Source organism: Uranotaenia lowii, chromosome 2, assembly GCF_029784155.1.
Source record: "Uranotaenia lowii strain MFRU-FL chromosome 2, ASM2978415v1, whole genome shotgun sequence".
Classification (NCBI taxonomy): domain Eukaryota; kingdom Metazoa; phylum Arthropoda; class Insecta; order Diptera; family Culicidae; genus Uranotaenia; species Uranotaenia lowii.
Window position 1 is genome coordinate 59023803 of NC_073692.1, and position 15198 is coordinate 59039000.

Here is a 15198-nt window from a genome sequence, read left to right on the forward strand (position 1 = left end):
AACCTAAAATATTAATTATTAAAAATTATTATCGATTAAAAGAAGTAACTTATTTTTCCAACCTGAAATAGCTGCTAAGGGCATCCGCAGCAATCGCGAGCAAAGTGAAAATGCTCACGAGTTTAATCACTTCCATACCGCACCGGGGGTTAGTATGAAGGTGAGCAAAATAGGGCCGTTGCCGTCGGGACCGACAAAATCACCAAATTTGCTCACTAGAAAGGGGCGAGATCAAACATGCACTGAAAAAATTCTACCGTTTTAAGCAGAATTAAACAAACGAACGGAAAGCGGAAACTTTTTTTTTATTTCGCAAAAACTAATTCCATGAAATATTTCCGAAAAGCCCTTCAAGTCCGACGATTGCTTTGTGAAAATTTTGATTGTGCATCCCGTGTAGTAAACATTTTACTGACTTTCACAACCTTGAGTGAAGCTTCAAGGATTTTTCTCGGAGTAATAATAATCGAGACCAGTGCGCTGTGCAGGATTTTTGTATCCAAGCGTATGGGTGGCATTCCATTACTGTCCCTACCAATTCGGCTTTCGAAACGAGGTCTCTCAATAAGTTTGCAACTAATGGGACCCAGTTTTTCGGAACAGCAACTATTTCAGTCAGCACGTTGGTTGGAAAAAGAAGTTAAAGATTTAAGCAGAATTAAACAAACGACGTCGCAGCGTGTGTATGTTTGTTGATATTCATTTTAAGAAAAAATGTGTATGAGATTAAAATTGTGGATGGATTTTTTTTAATAACCAGTTGAATTCGCAATTTCGTTACATTTTTTCGGGTTTATCAAGGAATTGAACGAAAAAGTGCAATTGCTGGTTCTGATGGTGAGTTATTTATTTTGTATTTTATATTGTTCAGGACTCTCTCACTCAATTTCAGATAAACAAACTCGAAGCATCGTATGTTATGAGTCATAACTTATGACCAAAAATGATCATGTAACATAAGAAGAGCCGTTTGGTGGACGACTCCGAAAATTCACTCGGTCCGTATTAATTTAAGATTAAGATTTTCTTCAAAAGTTTTCTCAGTGCAATGCTAAATTTAAAAATAATTATGCTACCGCCCGGTGCGCGAAAGAGTGTGTATCCCAAAACCGGTCCGCTGAAATGAGCAAAACCGGGCCGCGTATACTCACTTATTGGTGCGTTTGCTCTAAGGTTGTCGCAGATACTTGGAAGCCTTTTTGCGCACCGGTTTGTGAGACAGCAGTCGCCCTTGCATGTTGTTCGAATTTTTGTTGCTCCAGTTTGATGCTGTTTCTGAAATCCGGACTGGGCTGGAATTTCCAACTTTTGTAGCCAAATTTGTCCTTTTTTTCAACTTGATCAGCTTGCTAACACCGTACAATCCGATAATTGTCCAAGACAGGGCACAATTTTCACTCGTTGTTTTTAAATTCAATTTTCAAAAACCGAATCGTAAACACCGGCACAACACAATCAGAGCAAATTTCGCCATTATGCTAGATGGGTTCATCCAGTCACTCAGCTCGGAATGAGTATCTGTCACTTGCTCTCACCTCACTTAAACCGACTGTCGGAATAAGGTGACAAGAGTCGAGTGACGGTGGGGTGACTCGCCAACTGTCACGTCACTCGCGGCGCAGAATAAGGGCCAATATCGAGATTCAAGAGATTCAAGTTCAGCCAATACTCAAAAAAGCTTTAAAGTAGGGGAGAATGAGGATACTTGATCCCTGGGGATACTTGATTCCTTAGCTATATCTCGAAACTGGAATGTCTTACAAAGATCAAATGTTCTAGAAAAATGTGCCAAAATGAGCAAAATAACAATGCTTGCAGTTTACAAAATTTTAAAAAAATAATTGTTTGAGTAATTGAGCTTTGTTTGAAAAATTTTACCAAATGTTACTTGCAGATCTTTTTTCTTCACTTTAAAATGTTCCTTACATGGGAAAATTATGAAAAAAATATTTGTTCCAATGTATCAATCGTTCGAGCGTAAAATGAACTTCATAATGCCATATTTTCAAAGCAATGGAAAACTCTCAACTTTTTTCAGGAAAAGTTTTCTAAAATGTTGAATATGGGTACAATTGATCCCTTAGAGTTGGGTACAATTGATCCCCCTTCCAAACGGCATATTCTTCTTCTGAATTGATCATTATGATTACTGATTACGAAATTACTAATATTTATCCAAAAACTAATATTTATCAAACAATTGTCTGAAGAAATGAGCAAAAATAATTAATTTAAATTATTATAAAAAATAGCGCCTTGAGGTATGCAGTATTATTAGCGTTGAGACAAAGTTATAGAATTTTCTTCTTATGTCTGCTATAAATTGTGAAATGAGAACAAACATGACCAAAATAGTCAATTAACATTCTATCTTGGGGTTTTGTTTGATTTTTATACAAGGATTAGGGCTTCCTGAATAAAAGATCAAGTCTCCTTCAAAAGGGGATCAAGTCTCCCCTAACTTCAGAAAAATCGCAATTTTTTTACTCTCACGAAAATGCTTCTAGCTTATCAACGGGTTCAAGTATCGTTCTAATATTTGGAGCATAGAAACTTGAAGTTACAAGCTGTCAGAAAATGTCAAAGACGGTGAGTTGCTAAATTTTTCCGAAAAGATTTGGTAAAATTAAAAAAAGGGGATCAAGTATCCCCACTCTTCCCTACTGTTTTGGTTTCTGTTTCTACTTTTTGGGAACTTTAAAATTTGTATGAAAAAAAAACAATCTACTTGTTACGTACTTCTCATTTTTTTTTCAAAATCAAGTAGCTATCAAAGGGTTGCAAGTTTTATTGTACAGCTCAATAGTTCGTAAAAAATCTCTGTTGTACTATTTTGTAAACTTGAAAGTTTTTAATTAGTTCCAACGGACGTTCAGAAGCAACTTCGCAATATAGAAACTTTGAAGTAGATTTAAAGGCTTAAATCTACTTTTTTCGAACTTCAACACGTGTTTTCATAAATAAACGCTTCGTTACTTGGGGGAAAACAATGTGAAGTACACATTTAGTTCCAGAAGAACTTTTTAACAACTTGAAAGTGGGAATTAAGTAGAAATTAAGAACCTGAAAGCAGGCTTCGTCTGCATCCTGAGGTGCGCTTCATTAGAGCGGGAGTGAAGCTTCTCTATGAGGAGGAACTCACACACTCCGAATGAGCCGGTTAAGAAACTCTTTCTTTTCTCTTACATAAGACACGCTGAAGTGAGCTAGCCACTCAATGCTCTCTAGGAGCTTATCTTTGCTCCCTCAGAGCTTTTCTTTAAGAGGCCTCCTTTAGTGTAGCGAGTGGCGCTGCGTTCGAGATACATCTAGCTTATATGGCTGCTCTGGTTGTGTCTCGCTTCAAAGCAGCCAAAATTGAATTGAATTATTCTTATCAGCGCGGGCACGGTGTACGAGCAATCGTTTTGTTTTCTTGCTTTTCAATTTTTACATTCTAATGTTAAGTTTCTTTTCGAGTCGAAATAAGTTATTTTGATAAATTAAGCCGATGAATGTACTCAAAATGTTGAGCAAGCGTTAGATTTCAAAAACCAAAAAAGTAAGAAATACCAAGAAAGCAAACTTTCAAAAATTGCTTACATTTATATTATAATTGATAATAAAACTTATTATTTTAATTATTTCGTTTTGATTCTTTTTCAGAACGCTTATGTGGTTTGGTTGATCCGGAATGTAAATTAAAAAATTAATACAAAATTGAATTTAAATTTTATTTAAATATAAGCTCCAACTCAATCGATATCCGAATAAAAGCACAGACTAGAAGATGAGACACGCAATTGTAGCTTTTAAGATGTTTTAAATCCAACAAAAACTACATAGAACATTGCGGATTGAAATGAAAGCAACCCTTTACTCCTTCAGATATATTAACAAATTCTGTCAAAAATTGGCTGAAATTATATATGCATCTCTCTCGATCACATGCAAAAGTAAACCCAAATTTGTTAGCAGTTGGTCGATTTGAAAGGCATAAATGCATAAGGTATCATCAAAGTAGGAGTTTGCAATTTGATAACACATCCAAATTTAGTAAACAATAAAGTTCATACATCGTACAGTTAATTTTTGTAGTCGTTGAAAGAATCAATATAGTTTCAGATACATTCATATGTCCATTGAAAACTGCTCGACGCCTGTGCAAGATTATTAAGTGCAGACAATTTTGTCTTGGAATTTCTAGCTACGATAGTTGTTACAGACAATAATCAACTCTAACCGAAATGCTGCTGAGGGGAAAGAACAAGATGACTTCAATCAAATTGGAAATGCCTTCAGGGCCTAAGCTCTCATGTTCTTAAGCATGGTTTTAATAGAATTAAATAGTTAGTATTTCCATTAAACGCATTTGCTTTTTTTAGACTCATTTTGGAAACGCTTGAAGCTAACTGGTTTGTGTTCGAAGTTAGAATTCCTTTCGCTCAAACCAACCCTACCTTAAAGTGATGTTTGTAAACCAAAATTCAATACAAAACTAATCATGCTGTAAAGTGATGTTTGTGAATGACAATCAAATTCATAATAAATTCGAATATGAAACGTCGTTGATATGCAAGCATCGCGATGCATTTGAAATATAAGCATCGCGGTGCGTTTAAATATAAGAATGGTGAAACGCATGGCCTGATGTGATCAACATCATTCAAATAATCTCTTCTCACCACGTGCTTTCAGCTAATGTGTTATTCTCATCATAGCAAGTAAGTTATGAAATCCCATGATCTGTTGTATATAAGTTGTATGAATGAAATAAAAACAACATGTGGATATCGTAGTATGCAGGTTGATTTCATGCCTTGCTAGAGGCAAATAGTTTGAGTCTTAAAAGCGTCGCGATGCTTTTGAATGCCGCTGTGAAGGCAATTATATTATGTGTATAGCACCAAACCGAATAGCGACAGTAGGACTAGCGACGCTTTTTTACTAGCGAGATTTCTGTCATTCGCAGGTTTGTTTTTCTTTTCCAGTCCAGTAGGCGATTTCGGTGTAGTACTCGAACATTGTTTATGTTATTTACTGTACATTTTCCTTAGGACATCAATCACATGCTCCAGGTCTCCTGGGAAACTTGCGGTGCGTCGTTATTATTTTCAACGTCGCGACGTATGCAACGTGTCGCTAGAAGGCAAAGCTGCTATGATTATTAGCGCTCATAATTTGGATTTTTTCTGCAGGCATAATATGTACATTATCATAAGAACCAAATCACATATTCTTGTTCTTTTTTAATGTAAGACGTTCCTATAGAAACGATGTTTGTATTTTACATAATCTTTTCTCGATCAACATGCAAAAGTTTATCTTTTCTATTTGCCATCTGGTGTAAGCTGAAGTTAAGTGTCAAACAAAAAATCTTTTAGGCTTTTTGTAATTATTTTATTCCAAACAAAAAAATCAATAAAAATATTTACATATGTACATAAGGAAAGTGCTTTAGGGAAAAAATGGTAAAAAATACTTTGAAAAAAAAAACAGTGAGACAGCTAAAAATCAATTTTAAAATCATATCTTTGTGTGATGTCGTGATTAGCTTTAACAAATAAAAGAGTTTCCAGCTTTATGGATCCCAGATTCTGGCGGTTTAGAGTTAAAATTTGGCCAAGACTATTAAAACACCTTTCCACGCTCACTTGTGTGCAAGGTAATTGAAGTGCTGTGAGGCATAAATTAGCCAATTCAGGGTCCGTTCTTTTGTGCTTAATCCACCACTGAATTATATCCTCCTGAAGATTCAGTGCGGGTTCCAACCAGATTCGACGGATCCTATTCTCAATATTTTCATTGGCAGATTTCGTTCTTGAATTTGTTTTTAACAGCTGTTCGACTCGGGTTAGATTGATGAGGAACCTGATGCTTCGACGGATTCAGCACGTACGGTATCTGTTACCGGACAATCCAGGAGGTCTTTTAAAGTCATCCAGGTGGCTAATAAGTGTTGCTGCAAACAATAAATGAACATTGGAAGATATACAACGATTTTTTAGTTATTGTTATACTTACAATTGCTCGTTCTTTTTTTGCCGATGACAAAACCGGTGGATCGAATGAAGCTAGACGCAGATCCACATACAATGATGCTAGAAAAGCATCGTTGTCCAACCAAAGGCTTTGGCGTTTGAACATGGCTTCCTTCAGTTGATTAGCAAGAAGGGTGTTGATGTCCTCTAATTCCAGGACACACTCTTTGCAGAACAGAAAAAAAGATCCACACACCAAAGCCTCTTCCTGTATTCTTTTCGTTAATATGTACAGTGGCTTGGTGGCTGTGACAAAGTTTTCAACGCAATCCCAAAATTGCGGTCCAAATGGCTTGCGTTGTAAGCATTTCAGTTATGAAATCTTTTCCGCCTTTAATACATTCCGCCATGAGGTAAGATGAGCCCCAACGGGTATCACCATCATAAAAAGGGAGTTTTTTCGTTTTATCTAATCGAAAGGCGTTCCTATATGGTTGTGTTCGCATTAGTTTTACAAGCTGTCTAACTTTAGCGAGGAATCTGTTGATGGTTTCTTTAAAATATCGTAGACAGCCAGCTGCACATCATGAGCTGCGCATTTGACTCCAGTGAAATGGTTATTATCTTCAATGGACGGCAGTTCGTCATGTTGGTCAGGGCTTACTTCAGAAGCGATGTCATGAAAATATGCTTCGTCCAGCATACGATCACTGAGAAATAAAAAAATGTAAAATAGTTAAACATAAATCAAGATATTCTAAAGTGACTTACCAATCCAGTTCTTCAATTTCCATTTCGTACTCTGAATCATCATTTTCTTTCTCTTGGCCTACATCATTTTCTGATTCTGGAAGTTCTTCCAAATCAGATCCTGATTCCTGTGATTTTGATTCGGCATTCCCAACTATTTCTTTCAAAATAGTGGAAGCCTTCAAAAAGTTTGACCCATTGTCGGTTGTAAGAGCGTACATATTTCTCAGATCGAGGTCGTAATCCCTGAGGACATTTAAAATGTCGGTCACGATGGAATCAGCGGTGTTTCTCGAAAATCTCTCAACCATGGCAAGTGTTCTTACCTCGATGGAAGAGGCGCCTATGGTTTGGGCGTTGATTCCCAAAACTGTTCTTCCCCGACGACTGGCAATGTCCGCTTTTAAACAATACATTTTGTTTTTCATTTCATTGCCAATGTATTGTTTTATTTTTGTTGCAACTTCCAAAACTTTAACGGATACATTCCTACTATTGGTGTGAGGGATTTTCAAACCATCGTCTAATCGATGCAAAATTTTCCGGGCACTCGGTTTGTTGAAAAAATTCAACGGAATGTTACATTCCGTCACCCAACCTACCAATGACAAAAAATATGTTTCGCGATCCAAGTCCACAACTATTTTATTCCGTTTGGATGAAGATGCTGGCACCAAGGAATCATCTTTTTTCAACAGTCCCATTTCTTCAGCTTCTTTCCGGTGACTATTTTTCAGATGACGTGCGAGGTTATATTTCGAATGAAACGTAAACACTCTGGATAAGTCCCCACACAGGTTGCAAAGCACAATTTTTTTTCCATCAGGTCCTTGCCGTTCAGTAAACTTGGATTTGATATCAATTTCTTTTAAACTGTTCATTTTTCACTATTTTGAAACGGTACCAATGCGCGAGCTGAACAAACGAAAATGACTGAACATTTGTTAGCACAAAAGCATCTCCCTTGGAGTGCTCCCTGGGAGACGCACGCAAAGAGAACTCATTTCTCTGCAAGAGCAGTGTGGGAGGCGGCAAGAACTCTCTAAGATAACTTTAGGATTGAGGCGAACGATCACTCTTTCTCTTTATAGAATGCCGCTCAAAGATGAAAGAGAATTTTTACTCCGCGTGCGTTGGGCTCTTTTGTGAGTCCGAAGCCTGCCTGAAAGTCGTTTGAAAGAAAATCATCACATCGAGTAAAATCGTTGATGTTCATATAGAGCAGCAAGTATGGATCTCGACTTTCAAGCGGTGAGCTCGGGTTCGAGGCTTGGTAAGAACATGTTATTTAAATGTTTTGTGAGTTAGTAACAAATATGGTTGATTAATATAAATCAAATTAGCGGACTTGAGAAGGCAATTAAAGGAGCGAAAGAGTAATTTTTCCGATTTTTTATGCTGCTTATAAAGTGGATTTTGAAGCTGTTTGGCGATTTATGCGAACTTTTGTCAACTTTAAAGTTTGTTTAACTACTTAAAAATTGAGCCGAAAAGAAGTTGTATTAGCATACTCGATTAAGATGATCAAACCTGATAGAGGAATGTTATCCGAACTTTTGGTTGCTTGGGAAAGCTCTTATGTGACAAAATTATTTTTCAAATCCTTTAAATTTGCTGTAGTTTATTGAAAGCCGTTTACTTTTACAATTTGTTTGTGGCAAGTGTGTTTAAATTTAGTTAATTTTACTAGGTTTAGCAGGGGAGGAGGACAGTAGGACAGTAATAGACGCTAAACTCAACTATAAGCGTAATTTAAGAAAGGGGAAGAAAGAGGTTTACAGAGGGATCACTTTCCAAGGTTTTTATACACGGTTTTTTAAAACGGTTTTCGGGAATTAACACAGTTTTTAACACGGATTTTGCGAATTAACACGGTTTTGGAGAGAAAATAAGCCCATTTCAAAGGAAAACACTTAGAATCTTTTTGAAGTTGGGAAAATCTTAGCTCTGACACTAAGAACATGATACATGAGACCTGAGACCTGAGACCGGAAACCTGAGATATGAGATCTGAGACACGAGACATGAGACCTGAGATCTGGGGCCTGAGACCAGGGAATCCAAAAATCGTCATCCTCCGATAGAATTTGCAGATCAAAACACCTGTGAGAGAGATTTCCATCCGCAAGAACACTATACCTAGCGCTTATCAACTTCAATTTTGCTCTCGATAAGTTGTGCATTCCGATTCAAATTTATCGTCTCTTGTAACGTTAAGGATAAGCACCAACAATTTGCTGGCACCCAAGGAGGACACCAACAATTGGTTGATGCACAAGGTGCCGGGCCGACCCGACCGCTAGACGCACCAACAAAAAATACCAACAATTGCACGGGGCGCACATCAAGAAATCTGATGCCCACTATTGGAATGGGATGAGAAGTTATCACGTTCTCATATTTATCGCTAAGTGCAACACAAGTGATAAACCAGTTATCATCATCAGATCTGTTCGATTTGCTTCCCTGCCTGAGACAAGAGATATTAGACATGAGACCTCAGCATGAGACATAAAATAGAATACATGAGACCTGAGTCATGAGACAAGAACCATGAAAAATGAGACCTGAGACATGAGACCTGAGACATGAGACCTGAGACAGGAGACCTGAGACATGAGACTTAAGACCTGAGACAAGAGACATAAGAGCTGAGACATGTGACATGAGATATGAGACATGAGACATAAGACATGGGACCTGAGGCACGAGACAAGAGCCATAAAACATGAGACCTGAGACATGAGACTTTGGACCTGAGACCGGAGACAAGAGACCTGTAACATAAGACCAGAGTTCTGAGACATAAGACAATTTAAGAGACATGATTCTTGAGACCTGAGAAAAAAGACATGCGACATGAGACCTGAGACATAAGACATGAGACCTGAGGCATAAGACAAGAGCCATGAAACATGAGACATGAGACCTGAGTCACGAGACTTTAGACCTGAGACCTGAGACAAGCTACTAGTGTTGGTACCGCGAGAAATTAGTTTAGCTCCGATTTCAACATGCGACCCCTCTAGTGAAAGGGTTTGACTTGTAGGTGATGAAAAAAAGTGTAGCACCGACAGAAAATATGTAAGATCGATTTTAACTTGCGACCTGATTATTAAAAGGGTTGAAATTGATGAGAATTTGTTTTTGCAGACTGCAGACTGCAAATTGCAGTTACTTGATACAAGCTTGTACAACGTAGTACAAGTAGATTATTTCTACCAGTATTGACACTAGTTGCACAGACTAATACTAGTAGCTTGGTCTAGCGAACTCAGGTGTCATATGTTAAATCTCGAATCTCAGGTCTCATGTCCCATGCCTCAGATCTCAGGTCTCGTGTTTTATGTCTTAGGTTTCAAATCTCAGGTCTAATGTCAATGTCCCATGTCTTTGGTCTCATTCTTTAGGTCTCAGGTCTCAGATCTCAGGTCCCTAGACTCAGGTCTCAGGTGTCATGTCTAAAGTCTCAAGTCGTCTCAGGTCTCAGGTCTCAGGTCTTAAATGTTACAAGTTACATGTCTTATTGTTTCAAATTTCAGATCTGCAGAATTTGAATGGTTTTTTTACACGGTTTTCGGGAATTAGCAAAGTTTTTTTTTACACGGTTTTCGGGAATTAGCACGGTTTTTTACACGATTTTCTGGAATTAACACGGTTTTTTTACGCGGTACATATATCAGTGTAAAAAAAACCTTACTGTACACAGAAAAAAAATTGACTATTCAGAATGGGGGTAGGCTTAATAGCGACACGGTATCCAAACATACGGGAAAATTGTGCCTCATCATCATGCCTTATCATTTATTATTACAGCAAATGTCCTGTAAAAAAGTTGTACACTGAAAATTAAATGTCACGTAATTTGTTATTCGACCTGTAAAATTACGGTAAATGTCCTGCTCCTTTTTGTTACAGGACATTTGCGTAATTTTACAGGAAATAATTTTTGTTGTGTATAGCGATTTTTAAAAATTGTCATAAAGTTACACTACACTGAACCCAAACCACTCTTAAAATACACATGATTTTTCACTTAAAAACAAGGATCCAGTGATTTTCTTCCATTCAAGTGCGACATATACATTTCACTTGGCAGTCACTTAAATTTCAAGTGAATACATCCACATTCACTTCAGTCGTCACTTGAATTTGAAGTGAGAAAAAATATTCACTTCCCCATCACTTGAATTTCAAGTGAATGTCGGGTCGGTTGTGTTTATTCTCAGAGTTCAAAATGGCAAATTCTAAAGAGCAGCGTTTAAAGCTTATGCTGGATTTGGATTTTCCCAATTCTTTACTAGGCGGTTTTGGCGGTAGTTTGTGTTAAACGTGATGTAAGGAAAAGTTATTTAAAGGTTATCATGTTTCAGCTTGTGGGTTGAACTGGACAGATTTTCTGGTTTGCAGCAGGGAAGATTTGGAAGTCGCACTATCCGCAGTAACCGATCTGCCTTGGGATTACGATGGAATTTTCCAATCAATAAATTTATGGTGAAAGCGTAATGTAAGTATTTGAAATCGAAGTGGTGTTCTATAAATGTTCTTTTATTTATAAACGCGTGAGATAATTAACTAGAAACTTACTTAGAAACTCAGATAAATTTCACTCGAATTTCATAGTTTAATTCACTTGACCGGTCACTTAAGTGAATTCACTTGACCCATCACTTAAAATTCAAATGAAATTACGTATGGCGAGAATTTACTACAGATGTCATTTATTTTTTAAGTGAAACAGAGCCGATCAAATAAAAATGAACATTTTTTGTTAGCTCGAAACTTTTTTTAAGACAAGAAGTCACAAGAAATTTTTCTTCTTTAGCCGCCCCTTTAGTGAAATCCAGGCTTCTGAAAAGTACTGGCGAACGACAGTATTCTTGCGAACGTCGCACATGCACCTCGATGAAAGCTTCCCGAATATTTCTTCCCCGACAGTTTAAAAAAAAAACGGTCGTGCGATGTACAGCGATGCCTTGTTTTACCTCGTGCGAGAGTTTGTTCGTGGGTATGAAAGTTTTTTAATAAGCTCCGTGACAGTTTTGGGAAAATCTTCGTGACAGTTTTCAATGCGTTGAATTTCGCATGACAGTACTACTTACTACGTCCGACTGTAGCCGAGATTCGCTCGGGCCGAGTTAATTTCGAACGAATGTATTTTCCTTTCTGGTTGAAGCTACTGCGGGTGGTGATCACCCCAATCACCCTCCCCTCCCCTTTTCGCCTAACCTGCACCGGCACCACACATCCCGTTACGCCTTGGTCGTATGCTGCTGCTCGGTGTGAATATATGGCTCGTGCGATCTATTCGAACCGAGCAGCAGCGCATACGATCGGGCATGGGTACGGTATGTGCACGACAGTCACCCGTGACAGTCCTGCCCAAAACTGTCACGCCCTGCAGCCGACAGTTAGGATGAAATTATTTTCGAAACAGGAGGCATGAACGGATGAAAACAGAACTGTCGGTTGGGTTCGCTACAGCTTAAAGCACAACATTTTCGGCAACGCATGCTTTAAGCCGATTGTTCAGATACAGCCTGGGTTGTCGCACGTGTGCGATGTAGCCGAAGTGTTCGATTCGTTACCGACGGTACAGCAGCGAACCGAGTGGTAAAAGGAAAACCGAGACGGTTTGTTTGGCAAGAAAAAAGCTGTCATAGCAAAGCTGTACTTTTCGGAAGCCTGGTGAAATCTCTTTGATTCTGGAACAAATAAGAAATCCTTTGCATCTAATCCGTTAAAAATTTCATCAAAACTGCCTACTTTTTATACACACAGTAAAAGGTTAAAAACAATTCGTATGCTTTTTATGACGTTTTTCAAAAATTTGTAACAACGTTTTCCGAATTTACAAAAAGATGTCGAAGTTCGACCAGATTTTCAAACGTTTTGTAGCAAGCGAGTCAACCAGGGGTGCCAAGTGGTTTTGATAAAAATCAGGACACCGCGATGATAAAAATCAGGATTTATCAGGACACCACTAAATTGATGAAAATAACATGCAGCTCTGTTAGATTGCATAACTAAAGGCGAAATACAGGTGCTGAAAATGCCTAAAGTTATGCAACTACAGCGAGAAGAACTTTCTATGTCCTGAAGTTAACATTGAAGAACACTATTTAAACATCATTTGAAACAAAGATTATCATCGGTTAAGTTAGTTTAACTATTTTATAGAAGATTTGTTTGATTTTCTCACCATTTAACAATAAATTTAGTTAAAGTTTGGATATTTTTCAAAAATCAGGACAAATCAGGACATTTTAAATGTCATTTTTCAAAAATCAGGACAATTCAAGCGTTTTTGAAAAATCAGGACGGCCTCTTAAAAATCAGGACAAATCCTGAAAAATCAGGACACCTGACACCCCTGGAGTCAACAGCTACACACAACCCTCCGGGCAGGGTTGGTCGGCTCTTCTCAAACAACAAAGAGCCGGGAGAAACCAACACTGTTTTCAGTTCGGCTTCCGAGTGTAATCCTCTTTCGCTGATCGTGCTCCACTCGTTACCCGAGTTTACACGCGCTGTAAGTGACTCGGACGGCAAGTGTGAGAGCATTTGCATCCGAGTGGGAGAAAGAGAATTCTAAACAAAGAGCGCCCTGTGTTTCAGTCATACACCTCAGAGTAAAGAAGGAAACAATTATTTAGACTCCCACCACACAACGTAGAAAAAATATAAACAATTTCTACTCCGCTACCATGCCCACTGCTGTTAGCTGTTTTGAACTCTTTTTTTTGCAAAAGATAGCGTTCGAAGAATAGGTGACAGGTGGTTTCATCAAAAAATCAGGACACCGCGAAGAACAAAAACCAGGAAATGAAATGCAGCTCTTCTTAGATTGCATAAATTAAGGCGAAATAGCGGTGCAGTATACGCCTTAATTTATGCAACAGAAGAGATATGAAGTTTGGGGGCTTTTAGTTTATACCGAAAGACACCGTTCAAATATCACCTGAACCGAAGATTATCATTGGTTTAAGAGGTTAAACTGTTTTTATTACAAAATCAATTGCAATTAAGATCAGAACGGCTTCTAGAAAATCAGGACACCGCTGGGAGCTTTTATTCGGAAAGTAGCATCCTTTCTCGTGAACGTACCAAGAATAAACTGAGTTAGCTCTCGAATTCTCCTCAGCACATTGCGCAACTGATTTTTTCCGGAGAAGGGAATTCTCTTGATCAGCGGATGTGAATGCTCTCACTCACTCTTATGTGTTGACAATCTCACTCTTCATTTCAGTGCGATTTATCTCTCCCCGCACCGATTGGGGGAGCAGACGAAAAAAATTGCACTCTCTTTCACTGGACAAGCCGATCTGAGGAGTTTTGCCACCCATGCCTCCGGGAGAACTTAGCCCAGACAAAATCCATTGCTCTCCAGGTTGTGCTCTCGAAATCTGCCTTCCTATAGCAGACTGAAGGAATCGCACGCATGGCTGGGAAGAAAGGCGGTTGAACTGATACCACAGAAAACAGAGTTCGAGCTGGAGCTCAAAACGTGTGTGAGAATACCAACCTAAGTTCCAAACCAAATTCGTAAATGGACTAACATCCAAAAGATGTCGCTATCAGTGCACAATTTTTTTTTTTGCAATATATGCAATATATGACAGTTACACAATTTTTTGTATACTTAATAAATTTTAAAAACATCATGATTTAATAAAAATGCGAATCATATTTCATAGATCTACCCTGTATTGTTCAATCAATATTGGCGCTGAATTGAATGAGTTGAATTCAAAGTTTTAAAGTATGCATGTTGTCCAGGCTACAAATATTCTAAATGGAAAGAAGATGCGACTAATTTAGGTCAGTTTTTGTATTTTTTTTTTTTTTCGTAATAACTCCTTGTTTACATATTGTTTCATACGACGTAATGAAAGTTCACGCGGGATTTTAGAAATAAGCTCGACAATTCTGCTATCAAAATAAAAACGATTTTTAAGATAATCTGAAAAATGATGAAACTGCGCATGGGTCAGTTTACGAATAGCAGCTGTTAAAGTATCATTATTATTATATATTATTATTGAACAATTTATTTTTAATTCTAAGTGCCTGTTAAGCACTTTAAACCGCTGTCCATGTTCAATATGATGAATGGTGTTCATCACAGTAGGTCTTCAAAATGATCAAAATTATGCAATGCAAAAATCGAAAAAATACGATGACCGATGTAAATGAACAGTCATTGACGACATTGACACATTAGGGATAGCCATATCGTTTGTGAGCTATGTAAGAGGACTACTTACTTGATGGCACTGAAATATCTGTGCTGGTCTTGATATTCCAAAGTCGAACAGCAATCACTTCAATTAGGCAGTATCCTGATTACAACTATTCACATGCAACACAAAACTCCACTCGAAACCTTTGTTTACACTTTACACCTTGATTGATGAAGGCCGTCTGCAAACCTTTAGCTGGTTGCTTTTTCCGTGCATCACACCCATCGCACCCATTAGTTTACCAC

The 15198-nt window shown here is 37.9% G+C and overlaps 1 protein-coding gene across 1 annotated transcript in view; it reads right to left on the bottom strand.

The window, feature by feature from the left end:
* LOC129745335 (sodium-coupled monocarboxylate transporter 1-like) overlaps positions 1-15177 on the bottom strand; it is a 35042-nt gene extending 19865 nt beyond the window's left edge. Inside the window, exon 1 of the mRNA XM_055738341.1 lies at positions 14978-15177. The gene's annotated coding sequence lies outside the window, so the exon portion shown is untranslated. The remainder of the gene's footprint in view (positions 1-14977) is intronic.
* Positions 15178-15198: the final 21 nt, after the last annotated feature.